The 21273-nt window shown below is 40.6% G+C and overlaps 1 protein-coding gene and 1 long non-coding RNA gene across 4 annotated transcripts in view; one reads left to right on the top strand and one right to left on the bottom strand.

Annotated features, from left to right (window-relative positions):
* Positions 1-21273, top strand: part of LOC135099794 (uncharacterized) — a 390580-nt gene that overhangs the window by 300369 nt on the left and 68938 nt on the right. The window lies entirely within an intron of this gene.
* LOC135099805 (uncharacterized) overlaps positions 1-21273 on the bottom strand; it is a 107440-nt gene that overhangs the window by 42827 nt on the left and 43340 nt on the right. Inside the window, exon 3 of the long non-coding RNA XR_010268389.1 lies at positions 7349-7400. This is a non-coding gene — a long non-coding RNA (uncharacterized LOC135099805). The remainder of the gene's footprint in view (positions 1-7348; positions 7401-21273) is intronic.

Below are 21273 nucleotides of genomic sequence, written 5' to 3'. Positions count from 1 at the left end.
ATTCAGGTTTGTGTTTAGTATTTCGCACAGCGTTCTCTCTTTGTCTCTCAGCACGAGCCTGTGTTTATTATCTATGCCATTCTTTGCACATCTGACCTTGCTTGCTCCTTGAATTCATAAGTGTTTTCTTTTCCTTTTAGAGATAAACAGTCTAAAATCCAAGGACACATACATAGAGGATAAATATGTATGTTGCACCTAAGACGACAAATCAAGGATGAATACACTATATATATATTTCTCCTTACAAATAGAACCCAGGAGAATGAAATACGAGTAGTAACTGTGTATCGATCATCAAAAAATAAATAAATAAATAAAAAAAAATGTCCTTAAAAATTGAAGCAAAAGGAATGATGTGAAGCAGTAAGTGTCTATGTGTCACCAAAAACAGACAATTTAGGCTAAAAAGGGCAGGCATCGATAGTTGTTTCTTTCGTGTCTAAAAAGAGAAGTAAACTAACTGATGGCGCTTTTGCATTATAAGCGGAAGTAATTATTAGACGAATTCACGGATAGAGAAAATAGGTGGAAATAGGCAAGATTTATACAGGCACTGTCACGTGTAGGCTTGATGACTTCATGTAACTTTTCTTGCTTTCTTATCTCCAACTGCTCTTATGTAACTAAAATAATGGAAGCTGTTGTATAATGAACACAGGCCAGAAACAGAGCATGTGAACATTTGAACATTTATTCATAGCCAATATATAATACATTACAGGATTTTAGTTATTTCTATGTTAATGGATAGCCTTTCTGAAGCCGAAGCTTTTCAGACAAATTGAAAAAAAAACGTAGCATTGTATCATGCACTGAATAACGATATGGGAGAATAGCGGTCTGGTGCAGGAGATGACGAGGCATCCAGCACCACATCCCCACCTGCCGCCGACACGTGGAGTCAAACACACCCACAAAAACTTCCCTAGATATGCGGGAGATAAATTCCCACAAACCACCACCGTCTCCACTTTGCATCCTCCTAATATATTCGCGCCGACTAACAGCATTGTGAAGGAATTACAAGCTTGTCAGTAACACTTAAGCTCAAGATGTTCCCGGCGTGCGTGCGAGTGTTGAGGGAAGATTGCACACTCCCAGCTTGTAATTTGGCTGCAAAAACACACTAAACGATGTGTAAGTAAGGAAGTGAAGGGAGGAGGGAGTGGTGTTTCCTCTCGCGCCTTGCCGGGAAAGGAATGATGAGGCTGATGTAGGTGAGGAGGACCCAGGCAGGTGAAAAGGTGGGCAGGTGAGGAGGTAGGTAGGCAGGTGAGGGCAATCAAGGTGAGAGTTTGAAGGGAATGCATCCATCGAGCTCAATTAATACTATGCAAATACTACTTACCTACCTAACTCCTCCGCCGCCTCCTGTTCTTCCCCTCGCTCCCCTTTCCTTCCAGTTTTTCTTTCCTTCCCTTTCCTTTCTTTCGTTACGTTTTCTTTTCATCTTGCTTATTATTTTTTTTTACTCTTGCATCTCTCATTCTTTTTTATACCATACAAGTACAAGTTACTCAGTTTCTTGCCTTGCTTCCTTTTCCTGGTTTTATTTATATTTCCTGCCTCACACTACATTCTCTTTTCTTATTATCCGTTTTATTTTGTGTGCATGTTTTTGTTTTTATGTAGGATATTAATGCGTTGTATGTTTAAATTCCCCCTTCTTCCCTTTGCTTCCTTTTCACTCTTCTTTCTTTCACTTTCACTTTTTTTTTTCTTTTCTCATTATTATTTACCTGTGTTGCTTGATTTCTTCTCTTCAACCTGTTTTTCTTTCCTCTTTTTATACGTTGACTTCTCATCTTTCGCATATTTTCTTCCTTTTTCATCTCATTATGTTTATCTTTGTTTTCTACACTTACTTAACTGTTCTCTTAGTTTTCATTTTTCTGTCGTATATTTTACTTTAGATGTCTTTCACTAATTCCTTTTCTCTCTATCTTTATTATTTTCTTTTACCCATTTTTCTCTCCACCTCTACCATTTTATTTTATACTCTTAAGCCCGCCTTTTTGTCTCCATATCCACTTCTCTCCACCCTTCCTTCCGTCCCTCTCATAAGCATTTCAAACTCTTTTCTACTTCGACACAAAGGACTTAGGAATGACAAAAACACTATTACTTGGGAGACGAGAGTTATAACGCGCTACAAGAAAACACCAGCAATACACAGACCGAACATATACGTAGGTAGGCAGGGGGAGTAACACGATGATAAGATTATATAGTGAAGAAAGAGGAGGAGGAGGAGGACAAAGAAGAAGAAGAAGGGAGAAGAAGGAGAAGAGTGGAGTGACTTGTTCTCCATATTTCTCCTTCAAGTAATAACAGAACTATGAAATTTTCCGCCTTTTCTGTATCACCACACTTCTCCTCCCCCTCCTCCTGCTCCTCCTCCTTCGCGGTAGAGTCGAGGAGAAGCGTGTGAGTGACGTTCGATCCTTCGTAAGCCTTATCGGGCCTGTTCTAGTTATCTGTCAACGGGACCGATGCAGCGAGAATCGAGGAACCATTTGGTGACGACGACGAGAAGGAGGAGGAGGAGGAGGAGGAGGAGGAGGAGGAGGAGGAGGAGGAGGAGGAGGCGGCTGGGTTGCTGACAAGGGTAAGGGAGGAAAATAGGTGATTGGAAGGAAAGTGAGGGAGGAGGGAAGGGAGAGATGGGAGAAAGGGAGGGTAATGAGGTTGGCAGAAGGACGGGAGGAGGAGGACGAGGAGGACAAGGAGGAGGAGGAGAGAATTCAGAGGGGAATAGATGCAGAGGGAAAGTGGGAGGGAGGGAGGAGGGCTTCAGTAGGGGATCGGAGGGGTGGAGAGACGGAAGGGGAGGAAATGAAGGGAGGGAGAGGATCGAAGAAAATCGAAATGCAGCTGCGGTTGAGGCATAAGGCTTCTGAGGTGAGAGAGAGAGAGAGAGAGAGAGAGAGAGAGAGAGAGAGAAGGAGAGAGAGAGAGGAGAGAGAGAGAGAGAGAGAGAGAGAGAGAGAGAGAGAGAGAGAGAGAGAGAGAGAGAATTGGGGGAGTCAAAGGGCTGAGTAGCATTATGAGGAAAGACGTAGAGGGAATTTTTTTACGATTGAGAGAGAGACAGAGAGAGAGCGAGAGAGAGAGAGAGGAGAGAGAGAGAGAGAGAGAGAGAGAGAGAGACGAGAGAGAGAGAGAGAGAGAGAGAGAGAGAGAGAATCTCTTAAAGACAGTACACAAACACATACAAAGAAAGACAGAGATAAACAAAGAAATAGAAAGACAGAGAAAGAATCGCTGTAAAGACAGACAGACAGACAGACAGACAGACAGACACACAAACAGACACACACACACACACACACACACACACACACACACACACACACACACACACAGTGACACAGGTGTGATCAGAAGGACGTTTTCCAGGCAGGTAATTATATTAAAGGTGCGCGGTCACATTGTCACCTGGCGGGAGGCGGCGCCCGTCACGACTTGCATCACACCTGTATGTCTGTGCCCCCTTTACCTTCCAGTCTGTTGGCAATACTGTGTGTTGATTCTCCGTTTATCTATTTATTTATTCATATTTATTTATTTATATATTTGCTCTTTTAGTATTATCATTGTTTCTACCTGTCTCTGTCTGTTTGTTCATCAGTTCGTGTGTTTGCGTTCCCTCTACCTTTCAGTCTATTGGCAATGCGTGATTATGTGTCTTTTCTTTTTTACTTATAGAATTGTTGAACGCCTCTCATTGTTGTTCCCTCCAATGTGTTTCAGTGTGTATTTTCCTTTTGTCTTCATATGTAATTCTTATGTCCTTTTTTTTTTTACTAAGAATTATCAATGATTCTTTTTCTTTGTCTATACCACATTGTTTGTGTCTGTCTGTCTGTCTCCCAAATTTCAGTTTGTTTGTGTTCCCTTTACCTTCCTGTCTATTAGCGGTGTGTTGATTCTTTACTTGTTATTCTTATAAGTGTTTTTGTTTTTACTTTAAATGATTATCAAGACCTTTTCTTGTCGGTCTCAATCGATGTTTCAAGTTATATTTTTGTTTTGTGTTTGCCACTCTCTCTCTGTCTGTTTATCTGTCTGCCAGTCCCCCAATGTGTTTATTCTTTACTTTATTTATGAATGAGGATGATAGGTGGAAAATGGGAAAGGTGCCATATGTTTTATACCAGGGCCTGCAGCTTTCCTTATTCTTTTTTTAGTTCCTTATATTCTCACCTGTACAATGTCATTACATGTACCCTTCCTTTCACTGATTGTCGTCCATGAATTCTCAGTGTATCCTTACTGATAAACAGGTAGCCCTTTGTATCTATTAGTAACTAGTCTAGCATACGGCTCCTATTTACACAATCCGTTCTGGAGGATTGTGTAATTACTTCCCTGCAATATAGGAGTACCAAGACACCTCAGAAGCTAAACCGGCCGCCTCTTTATATTCCTTATGACTTTTTTTAGAGAGTTATTATATTATGCACATTTCTCAGCTTTATTTATTTATGTGTTTGTTTGTGTACTTGTTTATTTATTGTCATTGGCTGGTCTCCCTGGTAATAAAGAAAAAGGCTTTATCCTCCTAGTGTGCATGCTATATTTTTTTATCTTCTCTTCTTCCCCTATGAAGGATAGAGAAAGTGGTGGAGGATAGAAACAGGAGGAGGAGGAGGAGGAGGAGGAGGAATGAAGTAAGAAAAAAAAAAGAAAAGAAAAGTACGAAAGAAAAGATGGAGCATTTTGACTTTTTTATTTATTTTCTCGACTCTCTCTCTCTCTCTCTCTCTCTCTCTCTCTCTCTCTCTCTCTCTCTCTCTCTCTCTCTCTCTCTCTCTCTCTCTCTCTCTCTCTCTCTCTCTCGCCCTCTCAGCACACGTAAGTTCTCCTCACTCATCCATTGTATTTATTGCTTGCGAAATCAATATCTGAGGATCACGTCTCGCCGCCGCCGCTACCGCCCCGTCCCGCCAGAAGTCAGAAAGAGGGGCGCTGACGGGACGGGGAGGGGCGTGGCTGGGCGGGGCGTGGCGAGCGAGTACTTGAGAGAGCCTGGTGGGGGCGGTACGTGACATCGGGTGTGATGGGGCGGGAGGAGGAGATGATTGGTAATGGTTGAGGAAAGAAAGGATGGGAAAGTGAGGTGAGGGAAAGCATGGGAGACAAAAGAATGAAGGAAATATGAAACGCAGGATGTTTAGGGATTCGGGGAAGCTAAGAATAGTTTAAAGGTGGGGACGGTGATTGAGTGTTGTGGTTGTGGTGATGATGGGTTAAGGAGAGCAGTAATGGTAAAGAGAGGTTAGGGGAAGCAATAGGGAAAAGAAATAAGATATATCAGAAAGGGTGAATATTTATGGGATCGGAAAAGCTACGTAAGGATGTTTTTTTTTATTTATTTTATTTATGTCTTTTCGTTATTGAGTATTTTGTTGTAGGTCCATTTGGCTTTCAATATCAGCAGAGGGAGAGAGAGAGAGAGAGAGAGAGAGAGAGAGAGAGAGAGAGAGAGAGAGAGAGAGAGAGAGAGAGAGAGAGAGAGAGAGAGAGTCTTACATTCCAGCATTTTCTTTTCAATTTCTTCCATTTTTCTATGTATTAGTCTTGCTCCTATTACCCGCCTGTTCCATCTTCACCACCACCACCACCACCACCTCCTCCTCCTCCTCCTCCTCCTCCTCCTCCTCCTCCTCCTCCTCCTCCTCCTCCTCCTCCTCCTCCTCCTCCTCCTCCTCCTCCTCCACCACCACCACTACCAGCACCAGCAATACCACCACCTCCTCCTCCTTCCCAGTCTCTCTCTCTCCCTCCCTCCCTCCTACCCACCCACCTTCCCCGTCAGGAACAGAAAATATGACACTGGTAAATTGGATTTCCTACAAAACTTAGAAAATTAGTGTATAGCGGCTGAAAGAAGGCAAGGACGGGATGCCTCGGGACTGGAACTGAGCCAGAGCGATGGAGGGAAGGGAGGTAGAATGGAAGGAAAGAAGGAATGAAGGAGGTAAGGAAAAAAAAAGGAATGAAAATGAGAGGGAATGTTGAGATAAATGTACACCTGTTTCCTTATTTCATTTATTTATTTTTTTTTTTAATTGGTTACTTATTTGCTTGTTGCTCCGGCTGCCAGTCTCTCTCTCTCTCTCTCTCTCTCTCTCTCTCTCTCTCTCTCTCTCTCTCTCTCTCTCTCTCTCTCTCTCTCTCTCTCTTTCTGTCTCTCTCTTTGTCCCCATCTTCCTTTGACTATTGCGCTCATTTCTGATCTATTTTTTTCTTTTACTAGTCAGCATTTCTTCTTCCTGACACCGTTCCTTCCTCCTCCTCCTCCTCCTCCTCCTCCTCCTCCTCCTCCTCCTCCACACGGGAAGGTTGCTGTCAAATGCCTTAATGAAGATACAACAAAACTTCTGTAATTTCCCGCGGGAGAACCTCGACATGGGGCCTCCCGAAGGTGTTTATTGCGCACCTGCTCCACACCTGACGGAGGGACGGGGCGTGGGGAAGGACGGGAGAGGGAAGGGGAAGGGACAGGGGGAGGGACGGGAGAGTATAGAGAAACAGATAAAGTAAAGAAGATGTAACTGACAGACTGTAGGACGGAGGGGCAGATTGCATAGAGAGGCGGAGAGACAAGTGTAGCAAAGATATAGAAGATAGGCTGAAAAAAAGTGGAGAGATAAAGAATATGGAGAGGTGAAGTAAATAAAGAGGTGGAAGAACGGAAGAGGTGGAAGAATGGAAGGTACAAGGAGGTAAATGAAAGATAAAGATGCAGCAGAGATGAAAGAACGGAAGACTGGAAAGGTGGATGGTATTTAGAGATGTATGATATAAAACGGAAAATGGATAGAAGAGAGAAGATAGCAAGGCTTATATTCTTTAGTCTCTCATAAGGACAAATTCAAAGGCTACAGAGATGAACAGTCGGGTATTCATGGTGGTTTTTTCCATTGATGGCCCGCAGTCCTTTGTTCCACTATCGCCAGAATCACACACTCCTGAAGACCACACTAATTTCCACGGCAACCAGTTACACGAGAATCATAGGAGACGTGAACTAAGTGAGATATGCATGTTTACTTAAAGAAATAGAGCTGATAGTCAAAGAAAGAGATATAAATGTGACAAAAAGGTGATCTTAACTTAGTCCAAGTACAGCGCCCAAACGTTTAAGAATACGAAGCCAGGAATAATGGTAGACGCGAAGTGATAAAATAAAGGAGATATTAGTCATTGAAGGGAATGGAGGAGAAAACTGGCGTATGAAGATGTAAAAGTGACAAGGTGATCTTCGAAATGGAGGAATGATTGGGACTGGTATGTGTAAGTGATGTATGAGAAATAAGGTGATTTTTTGTTCTCTTACCGTCATGCGCGCCTTGCCGTGTTGCTCATCTCCGTCTCCCTCTCTCATGAACCTGTGAAGCAAGAGAAACAATACATAAGCATAACGCAGATACAACTTAGATTATTAAACATGAGCGAAAAGGAATAGATAAAATTAAATAAAAATTATAAGTTAAACAATACAAGTGGAAAGCAGATAATGAAACACAGTACATCCATAAATATTTTAACGATAAAAGATGCAATTAATAAGTTTGAGTTGAATATCCCGGTATTGTATTTAGTGAAATGTGTTGGGCGATAAGCGATTTGGGTGAATGTAAATGTGGTGATACAATCTGATGAATTATAATTAGGCGTATAAATAGTTTTAAGAAATACCTCCAAAAATAAAGAATATTTCTCACCACCAAGAGAAGGAAATGAAAGTAACAATCCTTTAAGAAAATAAAATAAAACGAACGAAGATAAAAGCAAAAGAGAACTGAATAAACAACATCTCGGAAAATTTATAAATATTGAGATAGAGGTTGCGAAGAAAATTTATAGATATAATAAGCATTCAAATAGGCAATCATTACTAAACAGAAAATGCTGATTCGAGGAAAACTCAATAAAACAGTAATGATAAAATATAAATTGGATGGGAAAATGCGATCGCGGAGGGAAAGAGAAAGACGGGAAGAAGGAGAAAGAAAAGAAGGGAGAAAGAGAAGGAAGGAAGGAAAGAAAGGAGGAAGGAAGTAAAGAGGAAAAGGAAGAGAGCAAAAGAAAAATGGAGAGAGGAAAAAAGAAAGAAAGAATGAGAGAGAAAGAGAGACAGACAGACAGAGACAGACAAAAATAAATACCAAACTTAGAACATTAAAAAGCAACAAAACAAAGAAAATTATGACTAAAACGTATATGAAAGAGAAGGAAGTGAACTCTTAAAGGAGAGGAAGGAGAGGAGGACCTAATAATCATAAGCGGCAGGTGTACTACATCCCCTTACCTCTCTCCCTCCCTCTCTCACCATCCTTTCACGTGACAGGTAGGCCGAATCTATCACGGAGGCCTAAGGTAATAATTGTTCCCTTCCTCGTCCCTAATTTGACAATGGTGACACCTCGGCCATCACTCTCCATCCTAATGAGACGGTGCACCTGACCAAGTGTTACCTGTACTTGAGCTAGAGAGGGAGCTAGAGGTGGAGGCTTAGTGTATACGTGTGTGTGTGTGTGTGTGTGTGTGTGTGTGTGTGTGTGTGTGTGTGTGTGTGTAGATTTCTCTCTCTCTCTCTCTCTCTCTCTCTCTCTCTCTCTCTCTCTCTCTCTCTCTCTCTCTCTCTCTCTCTCTCTCTCTCTCTCTCTCTCTCTCTCTCTCTCTCTCACATTTGACTTGTGTTTTATTTCATTCCTAAGACACATTTCCCTTAAATACCCTATGCATCTACTCTTCTTTTTTCCCCTTTTTTATTGCAATTTTTTTCCAGTCATCCATCCCCGCCTGGTGAGGGGAAGGAAGATTGGCAGGAGAATGATGATGATCCCTATACATTATACCCCTTATACCTCCCTCCCATGCTCCCCCTCTTTCTCACTGGAACCCTCTCATACCCCAACTCCATGTTTCCTCAGTCTGCCTCTCTTTCTCTCTGTTTCTCTCCCTCCTTCGCTCCTTAACCCTCTACTGCGCGACACTACGCCCCGTGTGTGGCCCTCAACTTAAGACATTATCCATGATTACATAAAGGAGAATTATGCTCAAGGGGGGCCGCCATAAACAAAGGCGTTAAGAGCATAAACATCAGCTAGAAACGCTCACCCCCAGGACCGGATATCAAATCCTTAATTACGCCCCACTCCAAACTGGGAGGACGACGAGGAGGAAAAGGTAAATAAACGACAACCCTTGATGCAGGTGTGTGTATGTGTGTGTGTTGGAGGGGGGATGTGTGTGTTCTAGTGTGTGTTCTCTCTCTTAACTATGATGAAAATTGAAGGATGGCGATGAGAAAGGCTGGTATAAGAAGGTTGGTGTGGGTGTGAGTGGGTGTGTGTGGATGTGGCTGTCCGTTCTCTCTCAGCTAAGATAAAAAGAAGGGAAGGATAGCGTGAAGGATAAGACGGCTTCAGGAGGGAGAGGCAGAAGGACCATAGCTCTTCTGACTAGGATAAAAATAAGGGAAGGAAAGCGTGGAAGATTAGATGGCTGGGTTAGGAAAGCGAAGCAAGGCGACATTTTGACCAGAGGATTTCAGGCTGCCGGCTATTTCGTGCTGGTGGTGGTGGTGGTGGTGGTGCTAGTAGTGGTGGTGGTTGTAGTTGTAAGGCATCTGAGTAGTGCAATTACCCGTAACAAGAGGCCCCCGTTCACGGCATCCCACTAAACAAGGGGCTTTTAACCCGAGACTCTGTACTTAGGGACGCCCAACTCAGGGACATTTTCGCAATGGTGAGAGACCAGCCTGCCTGCCTTATGTCACCCCGTAGCCCCGACCATGGTAGGCTTCCCCCACCCCGCTGCACTTTATGGCGCTGACGAGGGTGGGTCGGTGGGTGAGTGGGGTGAGCAAGAGGATGAGGGCGTGGAGGGTATAAAGGAGGAAGGGGATGGGACGGGGAGCATTTAGTTGAAGGGTGTAAGGTGGGGATTGTGAGTTTTTTTTTTTTTTTTTTTTTTTTAGTGGTTGTTCCGACACACTGTATGACTTCTGGTGGTGGTGGTCTCTCTCTCTCTCTCTCTCTCTCTCTCTCTCTCTCTCTCTCTCTCTCTCTCTCTCTCTCTCTCTCTCTCTCTCTCTCTCTGTCTCAGACATTTGTTTTTAATCTATATTTAACTTAATTTTCTTTGTTTATTTTCTTTACCCATGCAATTTTCAGCTGTCACTTTTTTTTTTCTTTTCTCGTCCATGTGGCCTCTCAAATAGAATGTTCCCTCTGAGACTAAAGCTCCTGTTTCAGTGCATCTCTTCCTTTACATTTACGAAAACCAAATCTGAGAGGAAAACCGTAATCCACATATTTCTTAGTTTCCACCTTGCATCTCCCTCCTCCTGCCACCCCAATACACAACATAGCTTCCTTTTTCCCTCCCCTTTCCCTGCCATATATCCTTCCTCCCGTCCTCCTCCTCCTCCTCCTCCTCCTCCTCCTCCTCCTCCTCCTCCTCCTCCTCCTGGCGTACACTTTTCCTTCTCGCAGGACACACGGGGACCCTTCCTTCCCAAATCATTTGTAATGTTTAGTGTCAAGTCCGGATTCCCCTGCGGCTGCAGAATTTACGATTTCATTAATGTATATTGTTTCAAATTACACGCTAGTTTAATGTTACGTGGTTCCTGGGCATGCAATTAGTAATTACGCGAGACATCATTAAGACCTAAAATTGGCTTACGTTTCCTGTATGGGCGGCTGGAAGGGTGGTAGAAGGGGCCGGGTAGGGGTATGGAAGAGGGGGAGTAGAAGCGGTGGGGGTTTAAATACTACATGTCGCGACTAACGTAACCCAAATGCAGGAAGAGGAAAAGCCCTCTATTTTTGCCTCTGGTTTCGGATACGGGTGACACTAGGATACCTGAGCTGTAATTACCTGGCGGTGTAATCGAGGACCACAGGTGAGGCGGGGCGAGGTGAGAAGGGAAGGGAAGGCAAGGGGGAAGAGGAAGGGGGAAGGGAATGAAGGGGTGTAGTGTGCTAGGTGAGGATTTCGTAACATTGTACCTTGCCATTCCCATGTTTATATGAGATTGTTTATTGTCTGTCTGTGTGTGTGTGTGTGTGTGTGTGTGTGTGTGTGTGTGTGTGTGTGTGTGTGTGTGTGTGTGTGTCTGTGTGTCTGTTGTTTTGGATGGATTCCCTTTCGTGTCTTTTCTGAGAGAGAGAGAGAGAGAGAGAGAGAGAGAGAGAGAGAGAGAGAGAGAGAGAGAGAGAGAGAGAGAGAGAGAGAGAGAGAGAGAGAGAGAGAGAGAGAGAGAGATGGAGGAGCCGTGTGTCACAGTAAAGGACCTCTAATTAATAGGTATGACCCCCAATTGTGTGTGTGTGTGTGTGTGTGTGTGTGTGTGTGTGTGTGTGTGTGTGTGTGTGTGTGTGTGTGTGTGTGTGTGTGTGCGCGTGTGTGTGTGTGTCTCGTACGCCATTTTAATAGATTAAGTATATTTTCTTCATCATCTCTAACTATAGGGAGGAGGGAATTTTCTCTTTTATGCCCGGCCATCAAACGCTAATCACTGAGACTTAAGAATTTTTAATCCGCCAAGTAATTTTGTCTTGAAAGTGACTGTGTATGTTTATCTATTTACTACACCTGTTTGTTTATCCGTGTACTTATTTGTGCTTTTGGTTCTTGTTTTTGTTTTTTTTTCTTTTTTTTTTTTTTTTTTTTTTTTTACATTTTTTTTTTTTTACTTGCTTTGTCTGTATATTTTCTTTTATCTGTTTATCTGTTCATCTTCCTATTTTTTTCTTTGCTTTATCTGTGTATTATATTTTTCGCCTGTTTATTTATCTATTTATATTTAATTACTTATTCCTTGATTTTTCGGTGCATTATTTTTTTTTCAGTCATTAGTCATATATTCCACATTATTATTATTATTATTATTATTATTATTATTATTATTATTATTATTATTGTTATTATTGTTATTATTTTTTTTCTTTCTTTTATTTTTTTGCTACGCAGTTTCTACATTTCTCTATCAATTTTTCGTTTATTTCCGTCGTTTATGTTCGTGTTTTCATGTTTATCCTTTATCATGTTGACTTCCTTCCTTTCTTTTTATTATTTAATTCTTTGCAATGTACGTTGATTTTGTGTAACGTGTAACAAATTCCATGTTATGTTATTTTCTCCCTCTTCTTCCTGTCTTCCTGTCTTCCATGTCTTCCGATTTACGTTAACAATATTATTTTTCTCTTGCTCGTCTCCATTCGTCTGTTCGATACACACACACACACACACACACTCTCTCTCTCTCTCTCTCTCTCTCTCTCTCTCTCTCTCTCTCTCTCTCTCTCTCTCTCTCTCTCTCTCTCTCTCTCTCTCTCTCTCTCTCTCTCTCTTATTCCCCTCTTCCTACTCTCTTATCTCTCGTTTTCTTTCTTACTCTTCTATCGTCTCCATTTTATTCTTTTTGTTTTATCTTTCTTTCATATTTTCTGTTAATATCCGCCACGTTTTCTCTATTATAGCCTCCCTGCAGTGTCTTTTTTTTACAGTCATCTTTTCATTAGTCTTCCCTTCCTGTTCATTTTTTTTTTATATTCCTTTCAGCATTTATATTATTAATTGTTTCAACTTTTCTGCTTATTTTTTTTTTCCATTAGTCCCTCTCGAAAATCCTCCTCCTCCTCCTCCTCCTCCTCCTCCTCCTCCTCCTCCTCTTCCTCCTCCTCCTCCTCCTCCTCCTCTTCCTCCTCCTCCTCCTCGTCCTCCTCCTCCTCCTCGTCCTCCGCCTCCAGTTCCTCCAACACTCCTCCAGATGGAAGAAGAGGACTTGCCTTCCTCGCCACTTAATTATCTCTGGCTAGTAATTATCAGCCTAATCTGCTTTAATCTACTTTCACTCTTCATTACCAAATTGCCTAAGAGCGCCATTTTTTATTTTATATTTTTTTCCATATTTTTTTTTTTTACCTGCGGAGCCTCCATCTTTCATCAATATATATATATATATATATATATATATATATATATATATATATATATATATATATATATATATATATATATATATATATATATATATATATATATATATATATATATATAATTTTTTTCTGGCATAAATTATCATCGTATGTTTCTCTTAGTTTTTTTTTACTATGGTGTATAATGATTTGATTTTTTGGAGTTGTATTTATATTCATGTTATTTTATTTTATCTATTTTTGGGGGATTGCGTATTATTTTATGTTCATTTTTTTTTCCATTCTATTTCTCTCTCACTTTTTTTTTCATGTTTTACCATCTTATCCAAGAGAACGAAATCTGCCACTCCTTTCATTCATCAAGCAAGTGTTTTTATGTTCTCTTTTTTCTCTCGTTTTTATTTGAACCAGTGCAGTCACTCATATTAATTTTCATACTTCTCACATAACCATATTCATACTGACATGCACACTCATATAGCTAATTCATCAAGGTTTTTTTTTTTTATTCTTGTTTTATTTAAGCCAGTACAGTAATCTATATCCATTCTCACATACATACATACATTCACTTTTACACACATTGACATACACACCCATACAGTCTAATACAGACCTAAGGCACTGACATCCACACCAGCACACCCACTAATACTAAAACAGCCATCAAAACAGTCATCCACAACACACCCACTCCGTCCACTTTTCCCTTTCCACGCGCACACATCCCTCCACCAGCTCACCACATCCACCTTCACATCCACAGCCAGTCCTCCACAGCAGCATCCAAGCGTCTTATCTCCTCGCCATTTTTCTCCATTCCTCCCCATATTTTGTGAAAACTTTTCCACCCTCCATATATTTCCTCCGCCATCCTCCTTCCCCCAAGCAAGTTTCCACATTCTCCTCCTTCTCCCTTTCCTTCTCTTTCTTGTCATTTATTTTGTCCTTCTCATGCTGGTGTTCTCTTCCTCTTCTTCTTCTTCTGTCTCCTCCTGCTCCTCGTCCTCGTCCTCGTCCTCCTTTTTCTCCTCCTCCTCCTCTTCCTCCTCCTCCTCCTCCTCCTCCTCCTCCTCCTCCTTCTCCATATCTCTCCATTTCCTCAAGTTCTTTGCAACTCTCTCCATATCTCTTCCCCGCCATCATTCTCACTTCTTTCCATCATTCCTCGTTCATCTCAAACTGCTTCCACCCTAGTTCGTGCGCTCGCTCTCTCTCTCTCTCTCTCTCTCTCTCTCTCTCTCTCTCTCTCTCTCTCTCTCTCTCTCTCTCTCTCTCTGACGTGTCCCCATCCTGCGAGATCGAACCCCGGGCCTCAGGGGGGAGGATTCCTAACTTCCTTGACAGTATTGAAAATTTTATCACGACGCCAGATAAAACGATTACCTGTACGTCGCTCCTCCTCCTCCTCCTCCTCCTCCTCCTCCTCCTCCTCCTCCGCAGCCGCCGTCTTCTCCTCCTCCTCCTCTGTCTTCTCCTCTCCATCCAACCTCATTTTTCCCATCTTTCCCTTCTCCCCCTCTTGACTAAAGTTTTTTTTTTCCTTTTCTCTCTTCTGCTTCCCCTCCCTCTTTCTTTTCCTTCCTAGTTTTTTTTTCGTTTTTTTTTATTTCCATTTATTTACCCCGTCTACTTTTCATCTCTCTTGATATCTACTTTCATTCTTGAGTGCTGGTAACTAATTGTCTTTTCTGCCTTCCTTTATTCTTTCTTTTCTTCTTTGTTTTCTTACTTTCCTTCCCATCACCTAGTTTATCTTTATCTTTTCTTCGTTTATTTGTTTGCTCTGATACTTTTTTTGCGTTATGTCACCTCTCTCTCTCTCTCTCTCTCTCTCTCTCTCTCTCTCTCTCTCTCTCTCTCTCTCTCTCTCTCTCTCTCTCTCTCTCTCTCTCTCTCTCTCTCTCTCTCTCTCCGTCAGCGAATTCTGCTGCGTCCGTCAATAATGTTATCAGGGAACAAAAGAGAGAGAGAGAGAGAGAGAGAGAGAGAGAGAGAGAGAGAGAGAGAGAGAGAGAGAGAGAGAGAGAGAGAATAAAAAAAGTATGCCAAAAAGCCAGCGATCGCTAAGTTGAAGTACGAGTACAGTGAACGGAAATTACGAACTTGTTCAACATATAAGACAGGGAATTTTTTTTGTTATTTCACGAAAAGAGTGTGTGTGTGTGTGTGTGTGTGTGTGTCTGTGTGTGTGTGTGTGTGTGTGTGTGTGTGTGTGTGTGTGTGTGTGTGTGTGTGTGTGTGTGTGTGTGTGTGCGTGTGTGTGTGAAAGCAAAACATTTATGTAACAAAAGACAGAAAATGTATGATTGTCTTGTATGTAAATAATTTTCAAACGAAATAGTGGTAGCGGCAGCAGCTGCAACAGCAGCAGCAGCAAAAACAACAACAACAACAACAACAACAACAGCAACAACAACAACAACAACAACAACAACAACAACAACAACAACAACAACAACAACAACAACAACAACAACAACAACAACAACAACAACATTTACTCGTACTACTACTTCTATTTCTACTTCGGCTTTTACTACTGCCACTACTACTACTACTACTACTACTACTACTACTACTACTATTATAAATACTACTAACTACTACAGTATTACAAGGAAGTGAAAAAGAGTGAAAAGATTAACGAAAAAAAAGACATTTAGACAACATAGAGAAAAAAACACCCCATCTTACAAGAAAAAAACATAAGACAAAAAAAAAAAAAGAAAATTAAGCCGAGAAAACGGGCGAGACGGAAGGGGTGAAAAAAAGAAGGGAAGGAAAGAATGGAGACGAAAAACGGAGAGTAGGAAGGAAGCCCCGGTTACCTTGAGGCGTTTCCAGCACAAAACACGGAGACTTATTCCTCCTTGACGCCTCTATGTCTTGTTTTTATTCTCCCTCCCTTGCCTTGCCTCTCTTTCTCTCTCCCTGCCTTCCCCTTTCATACTATTTTTATCCTTTCTTTTATGGTAATATTTTTTTCCCTTCCTTTTTTTCTTTTCAAGCTCTTCAGTATCTTGCTTCTCACTCCTCCCTCCTTTCCCTTTCTTATTTTTTTTTCTCTCTTTTCGTCCTTCCTTTTCTTTTCTATTTACACTTTTCACTGTTCTCTTTCGCTATCATCTTCCTTTTTTTAACTTTACTTTTTCTTTGTGTCCTCGTCCTCCTCCTCCTGCTCTTTCTCCTCTTCATGCTCCTTTTCCTCCTCCTCTTCATGCTCCTCCTCCTCCTCCTCCTCCTCCTCCTCCTCCTCCTCCTCCTCCTCCTCCTCCTCCTCCTCCTCCTCCTCCTCCTCCTCCTCCAACTCCTCTCCCTCTCCTTCCTCCTTCACCTCCAGGCATTTTATAACTCCGTGGTAAAATTTAATTAACAGAATCCGTAAAAAGTGCAAGATAAAGAGAAAAATATTGATTGACATAACAGGAGTGACCCGTACTCCGTTTTCCTTTTGCTTCCTGCCCAATTAACTCGAGTCGCGGGGAAGAAAAATATATATAAACGAAATCAATGGGAGGAATTGGTGTTTCTTTTTCTCTGTATTTTTATCTATGGGAGTCTACTATTTGAATGATTTAAGATTTTTTTTTTTTTTTTTTTTACCATCAAGTGTATTTTCTGGTCTTTTTTTTTTTGTGTGTGTGTGTGGTGAAAGGTCTGGGTGGTGGTGGTGGTGGTGGTGTGTGTGTGTGTGTGTGTGTGTGTGTGTGTGTGTGTGTGTGTGTGTGTGTGTGTGTTTCCATTTGAACTATTAATAAGTCTGTCTTTTCTATTTAGTTCTGTTTGCTGCCTCTTTTTTTTTTTATATCACTTATTTGCTCTATATCTTCTTTGTTTTGTTTATTAAATTTTTTCTTGTCTGTATTTATACCTGGTTATTAGTTCGGAATTGGCATTTCATTTTTTTCAGTCACTTTTTTTTTTTTCCTCTCCTATTGTATAGCTGATGATGTACAAATTTGCTGGTGAGCTTCTACCTTTCAATTTAAACTCTATTAATCATTGTAGTTATATTTAGTTTGTCTTTTATCTGTTTTACCTATCCAGATAATTTGTACTTCACGTTTGTTTCTCACAGTTCTTTAAAATATTTTCGTCCACTTTTCATTTGATTAACTTTAGGGACACATAATTCCCAACTACATATTGAATCACAAAATATATCCATAATTAACATTTATATTGCCATATGTTTCCTTGCCTTGTGTCTACCTCTTTACTTGCGCTCTTTCTGTTCTTTTATCTATTATTCTCTGTCTGACCAAATCTAAGCTTTCTGTAACATAAAATTCTTACTTGCCAAATCACAAATACAGTTAGTTTCCCCTGTCCTTGTGCGTACCCTCGCCTGCTGTCCTTATCTCCTCTGTCTGATCAAATATAATTCCTCCATAACATATAACTCTTACATTTCCACCAAATTACAAATACACTAAGCTTTTCATGTCCTCGTCCGTACCCTCGCCTCCTATCCATCTCTCCATCTCTTGCCTTGCCTTGCCTTGCTCCATCCCTGTCTCTGTGATCTCTCCGCCCGCCGCCAGCCTCAGAAAAGATAGAGACGTGAATTCCAAATTTGTTTTCTCCCTTATAGCTCAGCAAGTGCGGCAGAGGAGCGGAAATTGTGCAGCAGCAACATCAAAGTTCTGTCTTAGGGACCCCGACTTGACAGAGCCTCGTCCCCTCCCTCTCTCTCTCTCTCTCTCTCTCTCTCTCTCTCTCTCTCTCTCTCTCTCTCTCTCTCTCTCTCTCTCTCTCTCTCTCTCTCTCTCTCTCTCTCTCTGGTCCAGGTTTTCTCGTTCCATATTATACATTTGTTCTTCCCACGGTTTCTCTTATCCTTTCCTCCTTCAATTCTTCTTTCCTCTTACCTCTTACCCTCTCTTATTCTCCGCCTGCATCTCCTCCTCCTTTCCCCTCCTTCTCTTCCTCTCCTCTCCTCCCCTCTCTCCTCCGTCCTCTCTCCTTCCCTCCCTCCGCCACAAAACACACAACAAAAATAATTGCTCGGGTCGACATGTCCCCCGAAGATTGTTTTTTCCTTCACCGTTGTTTTCCTTGAAGCGTGTTTAGCTGTTTTATCCTCTCGTGTGTGTGTGTGTGTGTGTGTGTGTGTGTGTGTGTGTGTGTGTGTGTGTGTGTGTGTGACTATCTTTTTTTGTTGATCGTCTCCTCTTAATCATGTTTATTTTTTAAATGTTTAGTTTATGTATTAATTTGTTTTTATTACCTGTTTTTATTTATTTATTTATTTTTCTAATGATTGCCGTTGTTGCCGCCGCCATCGCTGCACTGCCCCGTCATTGCTATTATCGGCGTTATATACATGCATATACTTCTACTACTAATTCTACTACTACCACCACCACCACCACCACCATTTCTACTACTACGACTACTACTACTACTACTACTACTACTACTACTACTTACGATATTTGAAACACCTCTCTCGAGTCTGCTTATTTCTTGCCTTTAACAGTTTCCTCATGACAGAAGGAAAAGAAGTTATTGCAATAATAAAAAGCGATAAGCCCAGCTAGCAATTCTGACACCAATAATCATACACCTGAAATAATAAGACTAACACTAATAACAGTCTCATTGCCTCGTACATGCACTGTGTCTCCCTTCCTTCTTCTCTTCATCACGGTACGGAAAGAGGCAGCAACAACAGTAATTGTCACAGAAATAACACGTTGCCGAGAGTAATAATGTTGGTACTAATGATAGGATAAACGTCGTTATTTATCCCCTTGTTCGTGTTTCCTTCATGGTAGTGATGGGACGGGAATAATGTATAGGCAGTAAGTAATAGTAAGATTAATATCAGTGATATAATAGATACCTCATAAGAAGGAGCTCTTTCTCGGTGCTTATATATTTTTTTTTCTCTCATTTTGGTGATGTGAAAGAAATAATGTATTGCTACCAACAGTAAGATTAATACTAGTAATACAATAGATACCTCATAAGAAACGATGTCTCTCTCTTTCCCTCTCTTCCTCAGTCTTCATGGTTTCTTAATTCTGGTCATAAGAAAGAAATAATGAATCACCAGCAGTAGTAAGATTAATACCAGTGATAGAATAAATCTCCCATACGAATGATCCCTGTCTTTCTCAGTGTTAACGTTTTTTTTTCTATTCTAATTCCAGTGATGTGAAAAAAAAAATAATGCAACAGTAGTAAAACCAATATCAGTAATAGAATAAATACCTCATGTGAACGATCTTTTTCTCTCTCTTTCTCTCCAAGTGTTCATGTTTCCTTCATCTCAGTAATAGCCGTCCCTCTCTCCCGCGGCGAGGAAACACAAAATGTTACTTCCCACACACTAAAAAAAAAAAAAAAAAAAAAGGGCAACCCAGAGGCCGTTTTCTGATTATAAACAAAAGCGAAGCGTCTCCTTTTGTCTTGTAACCCGGGAGGAGCTAGGAGGCCAGGAGGAGGGGAGGGGAAAGTAAAGGGAGGGAGGGAGGCTGGCAGGGAGGGAGGCAGCGAGGGAAATAAGTAGGAGATGGAAATGCGGTGAGTAGAACGGGGCCGGGATGGAGAAAGTGACTGAAGGAGGAGGACAGGGAGGGATAACTTTGATAAACGTGTTCACTACAGCAGGAAAAAAGTTGTAAAGGATGACAAATATAGGTCGTGTTCACTACAGAAGAGGAAAGAGAAGTGTTTACTATTTTTTTTTTTTTGCAGTAAAAAGATATATATATAAAGAAGAACTGTATGGTATGCTCACTAAATAAGGAAGAAAATTGCACAGTTAACAAAAAATTGCAAAAGTTAACAAAAAATTCAAAACGTATTCACTAACCTAAAGGGTTAAAAAAAATGTCGAGGAGAAATACAGTTATCTAAATATTCAATTAATTACTGAACATGGACATGGAAGAAAATGCAGTATAAATGTGAATAAAATGAGAATGATGCAAGAAATGCTTAAGAGAAGAAAGAAAACAAAGAATGGAAGAAAGAAAGAATAACTGAATAAGTGATAAGGAAAATGACCAGGAGAGAGAGAGAGAGAGAGAGAGAGAGAGAGAGAGAGAGAGAGAGAGAGAGAGAGAGAGAGAGAGAGAGAGAGAGAGAGAGGGTGGAGAAGAAAATGACTAAGGGAAGGACAGTTGCAAGAGAGAATGTTAAAGGGGAAAACTCAACACAAGTGCCCCTTAACAGATAAAAGAAAAAAGAAAAAATTTACCACATTTAAATAAGTGAAGCACATCAACAGTGGTAGAAGTTTATTGCTTTTATTGTTGTCACTATGTTATATTTATTGTTATCGTTGTTGTAGTTATCATGATCTGTTTTATCAATAATAATAATAATAATAATAATATTATTATTATTATTATTATTATTATTATTATTATTATTATTATTATTATTATTATTATTATTATTATTATTATTATTATCTTTGTTATTATTATTATTATTATTATTATTATTATTATTATTATTATTATTATTATTATTATTATTATTATTTCTATTATTAATGTTAATACTACTACTACTACTACTACTACTACTACTACTACTAATACTACTACTACTACTACTACTACTACTACTACTGCTGCTGCTACTAAATAATGATGATGATGATGATAATAATAATATTAATGATAATAATAATAATAATAATAATAATAATAATAATAATAATAATAATAATAATAATAAAATAATAATAACAACAACAACAACAACAACAACAAAAACAACGAAACCACCATCACCACCACCACCACCACCACCAACAACAACAACAACAACAACAACAACAACAACAACAACAACAACAACAACAACAACAACAACATCATCATCATCATCATCATCATCATCATCATCATCATCATCATCATCATCATCATCATCATCATCATCATCATCATCATCATCATCATCATCATCATCATCATCATCATCATCATCATCATCATCATCATCATCATCATCATCCCCACCATCACCATCACTCTCGTATTATTATGATGAGAATAAACATGCGTCATTGGGGCGTTGGGAAGCGATGGGTGGCGGGAACCTTTTTCTGCGGCCCAGAGGGAGAAAAGGCCATTGTGTGAGGCTTGAAACCTAATACCTGGCGGCTTGATTACTGCCGGAGATGACAGCGAGGGAAGCACGGAGAGAGGAGAGAGGTGGAGGCTGGGACGGAGGAGCGGTGTAGGGGGGAGAGAAAGAATAGGAGATGAAGGGAAAGAAGGAAAGGAGGGAAAGGAGGGAAGGAAGATAGGATGGTGGAGGAAAAGTAAGGGAATATAAG

Source organism: Scylla paramamosain, chromosome 1, assembly GCF_035594125.1.
Source record: "Scylla paramamosain isolate STU-SP2022 chromosome 1, ASM3559412v1, whole genome shotgun sequence".
In the NCBI taxonomy this organism is placed as follows: Eukaryota; Metazoa; Arthropoda; class Malacostraca; order Decapoda; family Portunidae; genus Scylla; species Scylla paramamosain.
This window is presented reverse-complemented; position numbering and strand designations above follow the sequence as displayed.